The 13,769-nt window shown below is 38.3% G+C and overlaps 1 long non-coding RNA gene across 1 annotated transcript; it reads left to right on the top strand.

Moving 5' to 3' along the window:
- Positions 1-2,013: 2,013 nt before the first annotated feature.
- On the top strand, positions 2,014-2,532 carry LOC123486520. The gene is made up of 3 exons (XR_006659397.1): positions 2,014-2,028; positions 2,147-2,248; positions 2,344-2,532. It is a non-coding gene; the product is annotated as an uncharacterized LOC123486520 (long non-coding RNA).
- The last annotated feature ends 11,237 nt before the right edge of the window (positions 2,533-13,769 follow it).

Raw genomic sequence — 13,769 nt, 5'->3', positions numbered from 1 at the left:
GTGGTAAGATATATTTTCTCTATTTCACCAGATATTATTATTTTATGCATTGTCTAATTATTGTGTAATATGTTAGAGTCTCTGGGATACTAAGTAGGTGAACTGTAACTGGGACAAAGTACATATCTACAATGCATTCGGAAAGTATTCAGACCCCTTGACTTTTTCCACATTTTGTTACGTTACAGCCTTAGTCTGAAATGTATGAAATAGTTTTTTCTCCTCATCAATCTACACACAATATCCTGTAATGACAAAGCAAAACAGGTTTAAAAAAAAAACTGAAATATACATTTACATAAGTATTCAGACCCTTTACTCAGTACATTGTTGAAGCACCTTTGGCAGCAATTACAGCCTTGAGTCTTCTTGGGTATAATGCTACAATCTTGGCACACCTGTATTTGGGGAGTTTCTCTGATTCTTCTCTGCAGATCCTCTCAAGCTCTGTCAGGTTGGATGGGGAGCATCGCTGCATAACCATTTTCAGGTCTCTCCAGAGATGTTCGATTGGGTTCAAGTCTGTGCTCTGGCTGGGCCACTCAAGGACATTCAGAGACTTGTCCCGGGAAGCCACTCCTAAATTGTCTTGACTGTGTGCTTAGAGTTGTTGTCCCGTTGAAGTTAACCTTCGCTCCAGTCTGAGGTCCTGAGTGCTCTGGAGCAGGTTTTCATCAAAAATCTCTCAGTACTTTGCTCTGTTCATCTTTCCCTCAAGCCTGACTGGTCTCCCCAGTCCCTGCCACTGAAAAACATTACCACAGCATGATGCTGCCACCACCATGCTTCAACGTTGGGATGATCAAGATTTCCATCAGGCGTACGCTTGGCATTCAGGCTTAATAGTTCAATCTTGCTTTCATCAGACCAAATAATCTTGTTTCTCATAGTCTGAGAGTCCTTAAGGGTGCCTCTTGGCAATCTCCAAAGTGGGCTGTCATGTGCCTTTTACAAAGGAGTGGCTTCCGTCTGTCACTCTACCATAAAGGCCTGGTTGGTGGAGTGCTGCAGAGATGGTTGTCCTTCTGGAAGGTTCTCCCCATCTCCACAGAGGAACTCTGGATCTCTGTCAGAGTGACCATCGGGTTGTTGGTCACCTCCCCTGACCAAGGCTCTTCTCCCCCGATTGCTCAGTTTGGCCAGGTGGCCAGCCATAGGAAGAGTCTTGCTGGTTCCAAACTTATTCTATTTAAGAATGATGGAGGCCACTGTGTTCTTGGGGACCTTCAATGCTGCAGAAATTATTTGGTATCCTTCCCCCAGATCTGTGCCTCGACACAATTCTGTCTCTGAGCAATTCCTTCAACCTAATTGCTTGGTTTTTGCTCTGACATGCACTGTCAACTCTGTCCAATCAATTGAATTTACCACAGGTTTATTCCAATCAAGTAGTAGAAACAGCTCAAGGATGATCAATGGAAACAGGATGTGCCTGAGCTCAATTTCTAGTCTCATAGCAAAGGGTCTGAACACTTTTGTTATTAAGGTATTTCTGTTTTTGTTTTTTTATACCTTTGCAAAAATTCTAAAAAACAGTTTTCACATTGTCATTATGGGGTATTGTGTGTGTAGATTGATGTGGAAAAAAAGTAATTTAATCCATTTTAGAACAAGGCTGCCACGTAAGAAGATGTCGAAAAAGTCAAGGGGTCTGAATACTTTCCGAATGCACTGTATGTCAAATACTGAAGTAAGCTTGATTGAACTTGACCACCGTGCATGTGTCACTAGTTGGGTAAAATTTGCACTTGGGACTATCCTATTTTTTTCCCTTTGTACCGGGTGCTAAGTCAAGCTCACCTCAAGTATTTGAGTTGATTATACATAAGGCACAGATACAAACCTACAAAATGGTCCCATGGCTGAATCTAGATGATGATTCCTGAAGTAACAGAGAAAAAATATAGCATTTGATTTCTAGAAATGTAAGAGACAATCTATACAACCACAGGTGGAGAATCCAACAATGCAGACCATGGATATTGATGACGACACGTATCCCATCAAGCCCAAGTGTTACATTTTCAGGTATCAATTAAAGTACAAACACACAGCTTTTGTTGCTTACAATCCTGGATGATATAGGTATTTTTAACATTACCAGAGAGAGTTCAAAGACCTTACATGATAATTCCCTGTAATTCAGCTAATTTTCAGTGGTGGAAGAGACCCTCTGGAGTTGCTGCAGTGTGTCTGGGGCTGCTGTGTGTTCTCCTACTGGCTGGGATCATAGGCCTGTCTGTCTACTGTAAGTTTAGAAGGTTTGGACAGAAACATTTGTAAACTTCCATGGTGTGATAGTTACACATATTTGATTAATTGACTAACTTTTCCCTTTTAAAGATGGAGTTATTGGTCATCACTACTCAACAGAGAGAGACCAACAGGCCAGTTACAGCCTTCTGACTAAAGAAGGAGATCAGCAACCCACCAGTTATAATAACTTGACTAAAGAGGTAGACCAGCTACAGACCAGTTACAACACCCTGACTAAAGAGAGAGACCAGCTACAGACCAGTTACAACACCCTGACTAAAGAGAGAGACCAGCTACAGACCAAGTTACAACACCTGACTAAAGAGAGAGACCAGCTACAGAATAGTCTAAATACCAGGACCACAGAGAGAGACCAGCTACAGAATAGTCTAAATACCAGGACCACAGATAGAGACCAGCTACAAAATAGTCTCACCACAAGGACCAAAGACAGGGACCAGCAGAAAGATAGACTTAACGTTATGACTGCTGAAAGGGATCAATTAAATAATAATCTTAATTCAAGGACCAAAGAGAGAGACCAGTTGAAGAATAGTCTAAATACCAGGACCACAGAGAGAGACCAGCTACAGAATACTCTCAAAACCAAAACTAAGGAGAGAGACCAGTTGCAGAATATAATCTCACCACAATAACTCTGAAGAGAGACCAGTTACAGAATAGTCTAAATACCAGGACCACAGAGAGAGACCAGCTACAGAATAGTCTCACAACCAAAACTAAGGAGAGACCAGTTGCAGAATAGTCTAAATACCAGGACCACTGAGAGAGACCAATTAAATACCAGCCTTTGGTCCTATGGTGAGTGCAGTCTTTTATTTTCTTAATTTACAAGTATCATTTTATTTCATACTTAGAAGAGATTTCATATATTTGTAGACTTTGAAATGCCTTCTGTTCTATTTCGTTTATTTCAGAGAAACCCTGTCTGAAGGAATGGTGGAAGTTTGGCACCAGCTGTTATTATGTCTCCTCCACGAGGACTCAGGCGGGACGGTGAGCGGCAGTGCAGAGCAATGGGTGGAGAGTTGGTTTGTTATAAACAGCAGAGAAGAACAGGTAATAGAGAATACATTAGTAATGCTATAATACTACTGTTTCTTTAGTATTATTATAATAATTATTAATCATTATCTACATCTCTGATTAGTATTCAATATGTGTAAATAATTGTATCACCAATGTTCATGTCACTGTCAATTTATAGAATATACTTCCTGTCAGCAAAGCAAGTTTGCATGAGATTATATCTATACCTATACTATAGTATAGCAGCTGAGGCTGAAACCTGATCTCATAGTTTCACTTCGACATTCAGCGTAATCTGAATGAAAGTCTATTTTTTGACGCACTCATTCCATGTGGTTACAGGGTTAATTCTGTGAGGTTACAGGGTTAAAACAGAAACAACTCAAAGGGTTATGGTTAGGGGGTTAAGGTTAGGGCAATTGGTTGGGAAGGCTTCAAACAAAAATGATTAAAAACAACGCTCTGTTTCCATCAAGTACTCTCCCTCTTGCCTGAGCATTGTGAACTGCCGTGGCGCAGTCGTCAGTGCAGATTGGTCTGTGTGGTGTGAGCACGCTTCCCCTCCAAGCGTCCTGGAGTTTGCACCAGTGCTCGGCAACATTTTTGTATTTTTTGTGAGCGCTGAAGAAGGCATATATCAAAGTACTTAGGACCTTTTCAAACATCCTAAATCCCCTTGTATTTCTATTGACCAGGCTCAGTACATTATACTACTACTACTACTACTATTAGACTACTACTTACGTTATTATTTATAAAAATGTAGAAGTGTTCCTCTGCTGTGGAGATTAAATAATGGCCATTGTTTTTTCTTACAAAATGATATTATAGATATTTATCAATGGATTTAGGAAGAATGTCTGGATTGGTGCATATAAAAAGATGGAATCTGGAACTGGGTTGGCAACTCAACATTTAAACCTACGTAAGTGAACAGGTTCTGGAGGACTTTTTTTCTGTTGTAATAAATTACTTTTTACAGTCCGGATAATCTTGTCCTCAGCCAGATGTCTCTCTCACTCTCTGTCGAATGGTAGCAATTGAGCCTGGACACTAGGTTAACCGTCTGATTCTCTATTTTGTATTGGATGATATTAAACTCTGATTCTCTGTGTTGTTTATAGCTATTGGATGGAAGGGGAACCAAGTAACTTGAATGACAAGGTGGCTTGTATTGAGATCTCACAGACGGCATCAGACCCATTGAAGAGTTGGAAGGGTAGAATATGTACTTCAAATTACTGGGTATGTGAAAAACCCGTTCACACCGTAGTCTAATTATAATAACTAATGTAAGCCCCTATCTTATGGAGTTGCACTGGTTTTCCCTTTGTTAGGCCTAACGTGTTTCTATGTGTATCTACATTGAAAGATGTATTTGATGTCTTTAAAGAGACCAGGGCTATGTGGAGTTTGTCCACCGTTCATCAGGCCCAGGGGAGTGGAACTGTGGTCTAGTAGGCTCCAACTGTGGTCTAGTAGGCTCTAACTGTGGTCTAGTAGGCTCTAACTGTGGTCTAGTAGGCTCTAACTGTGGTCTAGTAGGCTCTAACTGTGGTCTAGTAGGCTCTAACTGTGGTCTAGTAGGCTCTAACTGTGGTCTAGTAGGCACTAACTGTGGTTGACATTTTTTAAAACTATATTTACAATTTTTACCATTTAATGTGTGCATATAACAATTGAATAAGATTCTGTTTTCATTTAAGTTTTTACAGTTATCAATATGGAGGACTAAAAGTGCCACAATTAAATAAATAAATACACCATTAAATAATTACTTAAATGTGTCATTAATTAATTAAAATTAGAATTAAATACATAAATGTGTTATTAAATGTGTCATTAATTAATTCAAATACCGATTCATTTTATGTAAAATACATATATAATAATTTCACTATTTACATTTACATTTCATGGTCCTGCGTTGAGTGCTTCCTGAATTACTTAAAACTGTCAAACTGACCCATCAAAAGTTGGTAGGCGGAACCTAACGCCTGATTGGTTACCCTCTGCATCAAGCCAAGACAAATCAATTCCGGATAATGGATTGATGCAGAGCTACTGAACACATTCCAATACACTGGGTGGCGCTATTCACCTCTCGTTGGTTTAGTTACACGGTTAAACAGAACTTTCATTGCAACGGCTAAAAATCAAGAGAAGACTCGGTCCTGCTAGCCCCAATGTTGAGACGCTGTGTGAGGTGCAGGACAAAATGTCTAAAAGTTGCCCCGGAGCTGCTGAGAGAAGCAGCGAATTTGATTGAGGAAGCTCTGAGCAGAAGTCCAACGGCTCCCGCTGCACCGGTGACTCCGGCAGCTCAGTCACAGCAGATACCGGCCGCTCAATCACGTACACCTGTCCAAGGTAAGCTAAGTAATTTCATGTTAGCCAGGTGTGCTACTATTTAATGATTCGGGACACACGTGTAGGTTAAATTAGATCGACTCGAACATGTATTTGCATGCGGTATTATGATGCTTCGTCGTGACACGTTTATTGTTAATGGGGGGAAGCATAAACCTAGCTAGTTCGCTAATCGGCTAAATGGTGTTAGCTGGCTTGAGCATCCCAAGATAGAAGTAGAGGCTGTTTTAGCTGACTGGTGACCATTGAGCTGTTACGTTTTTTCTGTGTTGCAGCGGAGGTAGCAAGGCTCTTTGCGCCATATAACATTGGAGCCAGAAGTAATATGCGTCGAGACGACCAGCACAAGTCCAAGTTAGCCGAAGAAGCTACACACACACTGTCTGTTGTTTGGCTGACCACAATGCGGATAAAATTCCAAGCGTACTGTTTAAAGCTGAACTTCTTACTTCAGGACTTGGAGAGCAAAAAGTAACATTTTCAGGTCAGTGCGAAACTAGGCATTTACCAAAAGTAAAAAAAGTTTGTACTGTCTGTGGCTTGTTGAAATTATTTGCATTTCTTTTTTATAGTGACTCAAACTTAATTGGTGTTCATAGTGTCAATAATAGTTATCACAGGCTTTAGTCTTTTCCTGGTTTCAAAGGCTGCATTACAGTAAAGTGATGTCATTTTCTGAACTTACCAGACTGTTCTAGCTGTTCTATTATTTGCCTTTTACCACTTAGTCATTATATCCACAATATGATAGTTATTTATCCGAAATCTAAATGTGGAAGATATTTTGTGAATGCACCAATTGTCAACCTTACAATATCGTTGCAATATCGACATCAAGGTGTTAGGTCAAAAATGTGATATTTGGATTTTCTCCATATTTGCCCAGCCCTAATGTCAATGCATACACAGTTCAGATGAATTGACACAAGTTCAGTGTCTTTGAAAACATTAACACACTGTGCAGTAGTTGACTTTTTTTCTTCCATTTACTAAAATCAAACTGTTCTGCACCTTCAGTGCTAACAGTACAGCATTCATGTTAGTCATTCTGTGGACCATAATGAGACAGGAAGCTTCAAAGAAACAGCTTTTTTCCTTTCTTTTAAAAAGGAAAAGTAAACTTTCAGTTTTCCCTTGCTTGTTCTAACACAACAAATAAAAACATGGGTTGGACATCAGTCTAAGATTCTTGATAACACTTCCACAGTCTCTACATATAGTCTAAGTGCATCAGTAACAGAAACTCCTGGAGCTGGCAAAATTGCAACCTCTTCATCTGAGAGCTCACGGGCCAGCTGAACCTCGGGGACTGACACGGTGCCTCAATGAAGGCAGTGAGGTCCGTTCCAATCGATCCCATATTCTTCAGGAACCTGAATGGATGACAAGCATAATCAGTCTTGTACTTAAAACTAGTTTGACATGTCCTTACACAAGATTGTTATTTTTGGTCACCAAGGCAGTGAGAAATGAAATGCTACTTATTCAGTTTTTTAAATAATACAGCTTTGCATAGTATGCACTGTAGAAACTACAGCTCACAGGTTGATCTTTAAAAGCTCGGGAGATTTTAAAGAGACAATAATCTATAGTAAATGTTTCATTTAAAGTATCACATTTAGCACCATTTTTTTCTCCCATAATTCCTTTGGGGAAACAATTTTAAGAAAGTGTTTAAAGTTCATTGTTAACCTCAGTAGGATCCTCCTCAGGGCCTTGCTCTCTGTAACTTCTCCAGAGTTGCTGTGGTGACTGATTCCTTTCAGTTCTAAGACCGTGGAAGTTCCAAGCATCTCGAAAAGAGTCGAGGCTTTGCTGAACCAGTGGAAGGAAAATCCGTGCAGAGCGAAAAGATGGACTTCATTGTCTGGATTCAGTGTCTCCTGATCTTCCAATGAAGTAAAGATCTGATAGAAGAGGTCCAGGGCATGTTCATAAACATCTCTCCACATCCTCTCTATTCTGTGTTTAGGATAAAATTGAGAAATTGTTAATTTATGACATATGCTAAAGTACATTCAACTAGTATGTTAGTTGTGTGAGCCTAGTTGCCAAACATATTTCTTTACCGCTGATTGTGGACACTTCTGCCTGTGATGTGTGAATTCCTGTCGGTACCTCTGCTTCTGATCATGAATTCTGCTACATCTGCATTCTCCCCCTTTGTCAGACCGTACCCTTGATGGCAGCCCATACTGCTCAACAGCGGCGATAAAGCTCTGTAAGACCGTATGAGCTCTATTATTGCCGGCCACAGTCAGGTAGACCACTAAACGACTGAATCCATCCACCCCACCGTGGACAACAAATCTCCACCTGTTGCAAACACATGAAAAAATATAACTTTATTGTATAACAATTGTAATGAAACATATAGAAAGATGCATTGTTTATCTGCTAATATCACTGACCTGATAAGCATGGTGGCCATCTATATGCCACAAAGAGTTTGGGCCAGGAACAAAATACTGCCAGTCGCCTTAATACACGCAGCCTCAGACGTCTCATGTAGACTCCCTCCTGCATTGACTCTGCGTAAAGACTCTTGCAGTCTTGAGACTGAGGGGAGGAATGTAAAATGAATAACCACACACTCACTGGCTACTTATTTTGAGGATATAGTGGTGTCATAATAAAATAAATAATGTGTGTAAAACAGTCAACTATTACAGAACCACCACAGCTTCAAAAATGTACTTTACTGTCAGATATTGTACATATACATACATATATATATATCATATATATATATATATACATACACATATATATACACATATATAAAAATTATATATACATATACATATATATATACACATACATACATACATACATATACATACATATATACATACATACATATATATATTTATATATATACATACATATACATACATATATATACATACATATACATACATACATACATATATTTATATATATATATACATACACACATATATATACATATATATACACATATACATATATATACACATATACATATATACACACATATATAGATAGATAGATAGATAGATAGATAGATAGATAGATAGATAGATAGATAGATAGATAGATAGATAGATAGATAGATAGATAGATAGATAGATAGATAGATAGATAGATAGATAGATACCACATGCTCGAACAGAGATGACCTGAGATTTTTTGCCTCCTATGATATTTTGCTTTTCTATGATTATATTATACCCTTTACAGCAGGGGGCACATCCGGACAGCTGAGAATATTACTGTCAGATATTGTTCCACCTCTATTAAACAGGAGGCTAAAAATCACAGGACATGTCTATCCCTGATGATACAAGTCAGCCGTCCTGAAATGTGTGTTTCTCTTCACATTTCTTCTACACATTCTACATCTCAGAGGCGATGTCTTTCTCATAAGCGGGCTTCCTTCACCTTTCAAAGGGGCAGAGCTCCAAATTAAAAATACATTTAAATAATGCCCATATTATTATCTACTCACTTGGAACATGCACACCTCTTGCATTCAGGTGACCACGCATTAGCTTGTAGCCGGTGTTTGGATGACTTCTGTGAATTTCACTTACAATACGGTCTAACTCCTCATCATTCACAGCTGAATAGAGATCTGTCTTTCTGTACAAACAAGAAAAACACAACATCAAGTAATGTTACCTTAAACGTCATATTCTTTCCGAGTGTATGAGAGCAGCAATTCATAAACAGAAAACTCATTAATTTAGTGTAAATACCTTTAAACTGTATTGTTGCATGCGCCTCCTGATGGTCCTCTTTGACACACCGAACATCGCTGCAATTTGAACTGCGGGAACTCCACAAAGAAGTTGATGCTCCAGAACTGCACTCGGTATGTCAAACGTCAAACGCCAAACGCCCGGTCCCTGTGTGTGTTGGGCCTGAAGTGCCCTGGTACCAGAGAAGCGGTGGACAACTTCTTCTAGATTTGCAATCACTCTGTGGTCGATATCTTCGTCGGAAAGTGCGGAAATGACTCCAACAACTTCAATAAGTTCCTCTGCTTTACTAGCTACATGCTCTGGGTCAGCAGGTCCTGCTTCTACATCCTCTGCTAAGTTTAAAATGTCTCTAACCAACTCCCTGGAAAGTTCACGGAGATCCTCCATTGTCTCTATCCAGGTTGGCCTACTCTACTTCAGACCAAAGCAATGGATCAGACTAGATTCGGCTGTTAGCCCCGCCCACTGACTTTGATGGGTCAGTTTGACAGTTTTAAGTAATTCATGAATCACTGCAATGCAGGATCATGAAATGTAAATGTAAATAGTGAAATAATTATATATGTATTTTTACATAAAAATGAATCGGTATTTGAATTAATTAATGACACATTTAATAACACATTTATGTATTTAATTCTAATTTTAATTAATTAATGACACATTTAAGTAATTATTTAATGGTGTATTTATTTATTTAATTGTGGCACTTTTAGTCCTCCATATATCAATCCATTTCAAATGCAGTAGTTTTCTATTTTTGCTTCCATTCTGTTCCATATGTACCATGTGTTCATTCTACTGATTAAATACATCGACATACTGTGATCCAGGTATGTCATTTACTTGTCAGGTATACTGTAATACTAAGTGTTGTAATGTATGAATAGTAACTCCAATGTTTTCCTTCTAAATGGTGTCAGTTATTAGTTGACGTAGCACAGTAAAAACACTTTAGTTAATAGATGAAAACAGTCGTTATCAGTAAAAGTTATAGCAGTACCAGAATTGACCACTAGAAGGATTGTGTCATCCATGGACATGTGACCAGAGCCCGTATTCACAAAGCATCCCAGAGTAAGAGTGCTGATCTAGGATCAGTTTTGTCTTTGACCTCTCTCTGGTAATGTTCGTTGTTTTATCTTTTTACTTAGCTTACCCAATACAAAGGAACCGATGGGATAGTCCCAAAAGAGCAAACTCTGCCCAACTAGCGACACAATACTCCTGTTGGATGAAATATTCACATTTAGAACTTCTGTGCAGTATTCTGGAACTTGAACTTAAAACCTAAACATGTGCATCTTCTAAGGCTCCAACCTTAGCTATACCCACTGGATACCATTATGGACCTATAGCGTTCACATAATAATGGAGTTAGATTGATAAATGTAAGGTTATTATTATATTCAACATAACTTCTACACATCTACACCTTAACAGGTGTCTTGAACATACTGAAGTCTGAGATTTCTGAGTTCCCAGGTGTTTTGAATGCAGCATTAGGGGATCTGTTCTCCACCACCCACAACCTATCTGGGTACATCATTAGGGGATCTGTTCCTCACCACCCACAACCTTCCTGGGTACATCATTAGGGGATCTGTTCTCCACCACCCACAACCTTCCTGGGTACATCATTAGGGGATCTGTTCAGATATGTTATGATATGATATGAGATCAGATCAGATATGATACTGTATGAGATCAGATCACATATAATTTATTAGATATGATATGGTAATTTATTAGCTCAGATATGATATTGTACTGTAGGAGATCAGATATATGGTAATTTATGAGATCAGATTTGATATGGTAATTTCTGTTTGGTTAAATTTGAAGACATCTTCTGCAACACAAGTTAAATATCCAGTAACAATTTCTATGACGCATACACATATAATGCCCTGTAAAACATTTATAACGCCTTAATATTCACTAAGATATTAGAATTGCTCATAAGTAAATGTGTAACATAAAACAATAAATGTAAATAAATATGGTAACAGGGATCCCTTTTAACAAACATTAAACTTTTTGCCTCTGTCTCAAAATCCGCATCAGCCAATTAAAATTGTGAATGTAGTTGTACACTGTCAAACACTACATACAGTGCCTGCAGAAAGTATTCACACCAACTGATGTTTCCACATTTTGTTGTGTCACAGCCTAAATTTAAAATGGATTAAATTCAGATTTTGGGTCACTGGCCTACACAAAATACCCCATTATGTCAAAGTGTAATTATGTTTTCAGAAATGTTTTAAAATTAATTAAATGAAAAGCTGAAGTATTCAACCCCTTTGTTATGTAAAGCCTAAATATGTTCAGGAGTAAAAATGTGCTTAACAAGTCACATAATAATTTGCACGGACTAACTCTGTGTGCAATAATAGTGTTAACATGACTAATAGTGTTTTGTCATCTCTGTACCTCACACATACAATTATCTGTAAGGTCCCTCAGCCGAGCAGTGAATTTAAAACACTGATGTAAGCACATAGAAAAGGGAAGTTTTCCAATTCCTCACAAAGAAGGACACCTATTGGTAGAAGGGTAAAAAAAAAGAAGCAGATATTGAATATCCCTTTGAGCATGGTGAAGTTATTAATTACACTTTGGATAGTGTATCAATACACCCAGTCACTACAAAGATACAGGCTTCCTTCCTAACTCAGTTGCCGCATTCAGAGGGGTTGGGTTAAATGCGGAAGACACATTTCAGTTGAATGCATTCAGTTGTACAACTGACTAGGTATCCCTTTCTGTTTGCAATAAGGCACTAAAGTAAAACTGCTAAAAATGTGGCTAAGAAATGAAATGTATGTCCTAAATACAAGGTGTTATGTTTGTGGCAAATCCAACACAACACATAACTGTATACCACTCTTCATATTTTCAAGTATGGTGGTAGCTGCATCATGTTATGGGTATCCTTGTCATCGGCAAAGAAGTACAGAGATTTTTAGGATAAAAATAAATGGAATACAGCTTTATCCTAGAAGAAAACCTGGTTGTCTGCTATCCAACAGACACTAGTTGTCACGATCGCTGACAGATGCGGACCAAGGCGCAGCGTGATAGGCGTACATACTTTATTGTGTACACACCAAGAACCAAACAACAAATGAAACGTGAAGTCCTAGGTTAACACAAACCTTCCGGAACAAGATCCCACAATGACTAGTGAAAACAGGCTGCCTAAGTATGGTACCCAATCAGAGACAACGAGCTACAGCTACCTCTGATTGGGAACCACCCTGGCCAACATAGATCTAAACGATCTAGAATGAAAACATGGAACAACTAAACATAGGAAAATCCACACCCTGGCTCAACATTTAAGAGTCCCCAGAGCCAGGGCGTGACACTAGTAGACAAATGCCCCTTTCAGCAGGACAATAACCTAAAACCCAAGGTCAAATACACTGTAATTGTTTACCAAGATGCCACTGAATGTTCCCGAGTGGCCTAGTTACAGTTTTGGCTTAAATTGGCTTGAAAATCTATGGCAAGACTCAAATGGCTGCCCAGCAATTATCAACAAGCAACTTGACAGCACTTGAATACTTTTTTTTTTTTTTAATAATGTGCAAATATTGTACAATGCAGGTGTGCAAAGCTCTTGGTGACTTACCCAGAAATACTTACAGTTGTAATCCCTGCTAAAGGTGACTCTAACATGTATTGACTCAGGGGTGTTAATACTTATGTAAATGAGATATTTCTGTGTTTCATTTTCAATACATTTGCAAACATTTCTAAAAACATGTTTTCACTTTGTCATTATGGGGTTTTGTGTGTAGATGGGTGAGAAAACCCCCCCAATTGAATCCATTTTGAATTCAGGCTGTAATACAACAACACGTGGAATAAGTCAAGGGGTATGAATACTATCTGCAGTATTATAGCACTGCAATCACTGACATGTTTGAATATACTGATTATTGCTGCAAGGACTCATTCACATAAACACAATGACACAACTATACAGTATGGGAGAGAAAAGTGTATTGCATCTTTGTCAAAGAACATGTAAAGAATGACTTCTGATTTATTTTTAAAATCTCAGCATTCTTTTATTACAGAAACATGCAACATATCTCGATTCATCTGCTAAACATTACACAAACAAAGATGTACACGATTTATCATTAAGTACTTTTTAAAATAACAATTGTTTATAGGAAAATAAATGAAGACATAAAAAATAAATACAACTCATTGAATGAACATTATTTCTAATTATGGGGATTGTTCCCAAATAAACTACAATAAGTATGAACACAGAGAGGGAATGGAAAGTAAAAGGAGAGAGGGAGAGAGAGAGATGAAAGAGAGAGG

This window comes from Coregonus clupeaformis, unplaced genomic scaffold (genome assembly GCF_020615455.1).
Source record: "Coregonus clupeaformis isolate EN_2021a unplaced genomic scaffold, ASM2061545v1 scaf1249, whole genome shotgun sequence".
Lineage (NCBI taxonomy): Eukaryota > Metazoa > Chordata > Actinopteri > Salmoniformes > Salmonidae > Coregonus > Coregonus clupeaformis.
Note: the sequence above shows the minus strand (reverse complement) of the source record. Positions and strands in the feature narration are given on the sequence as shown.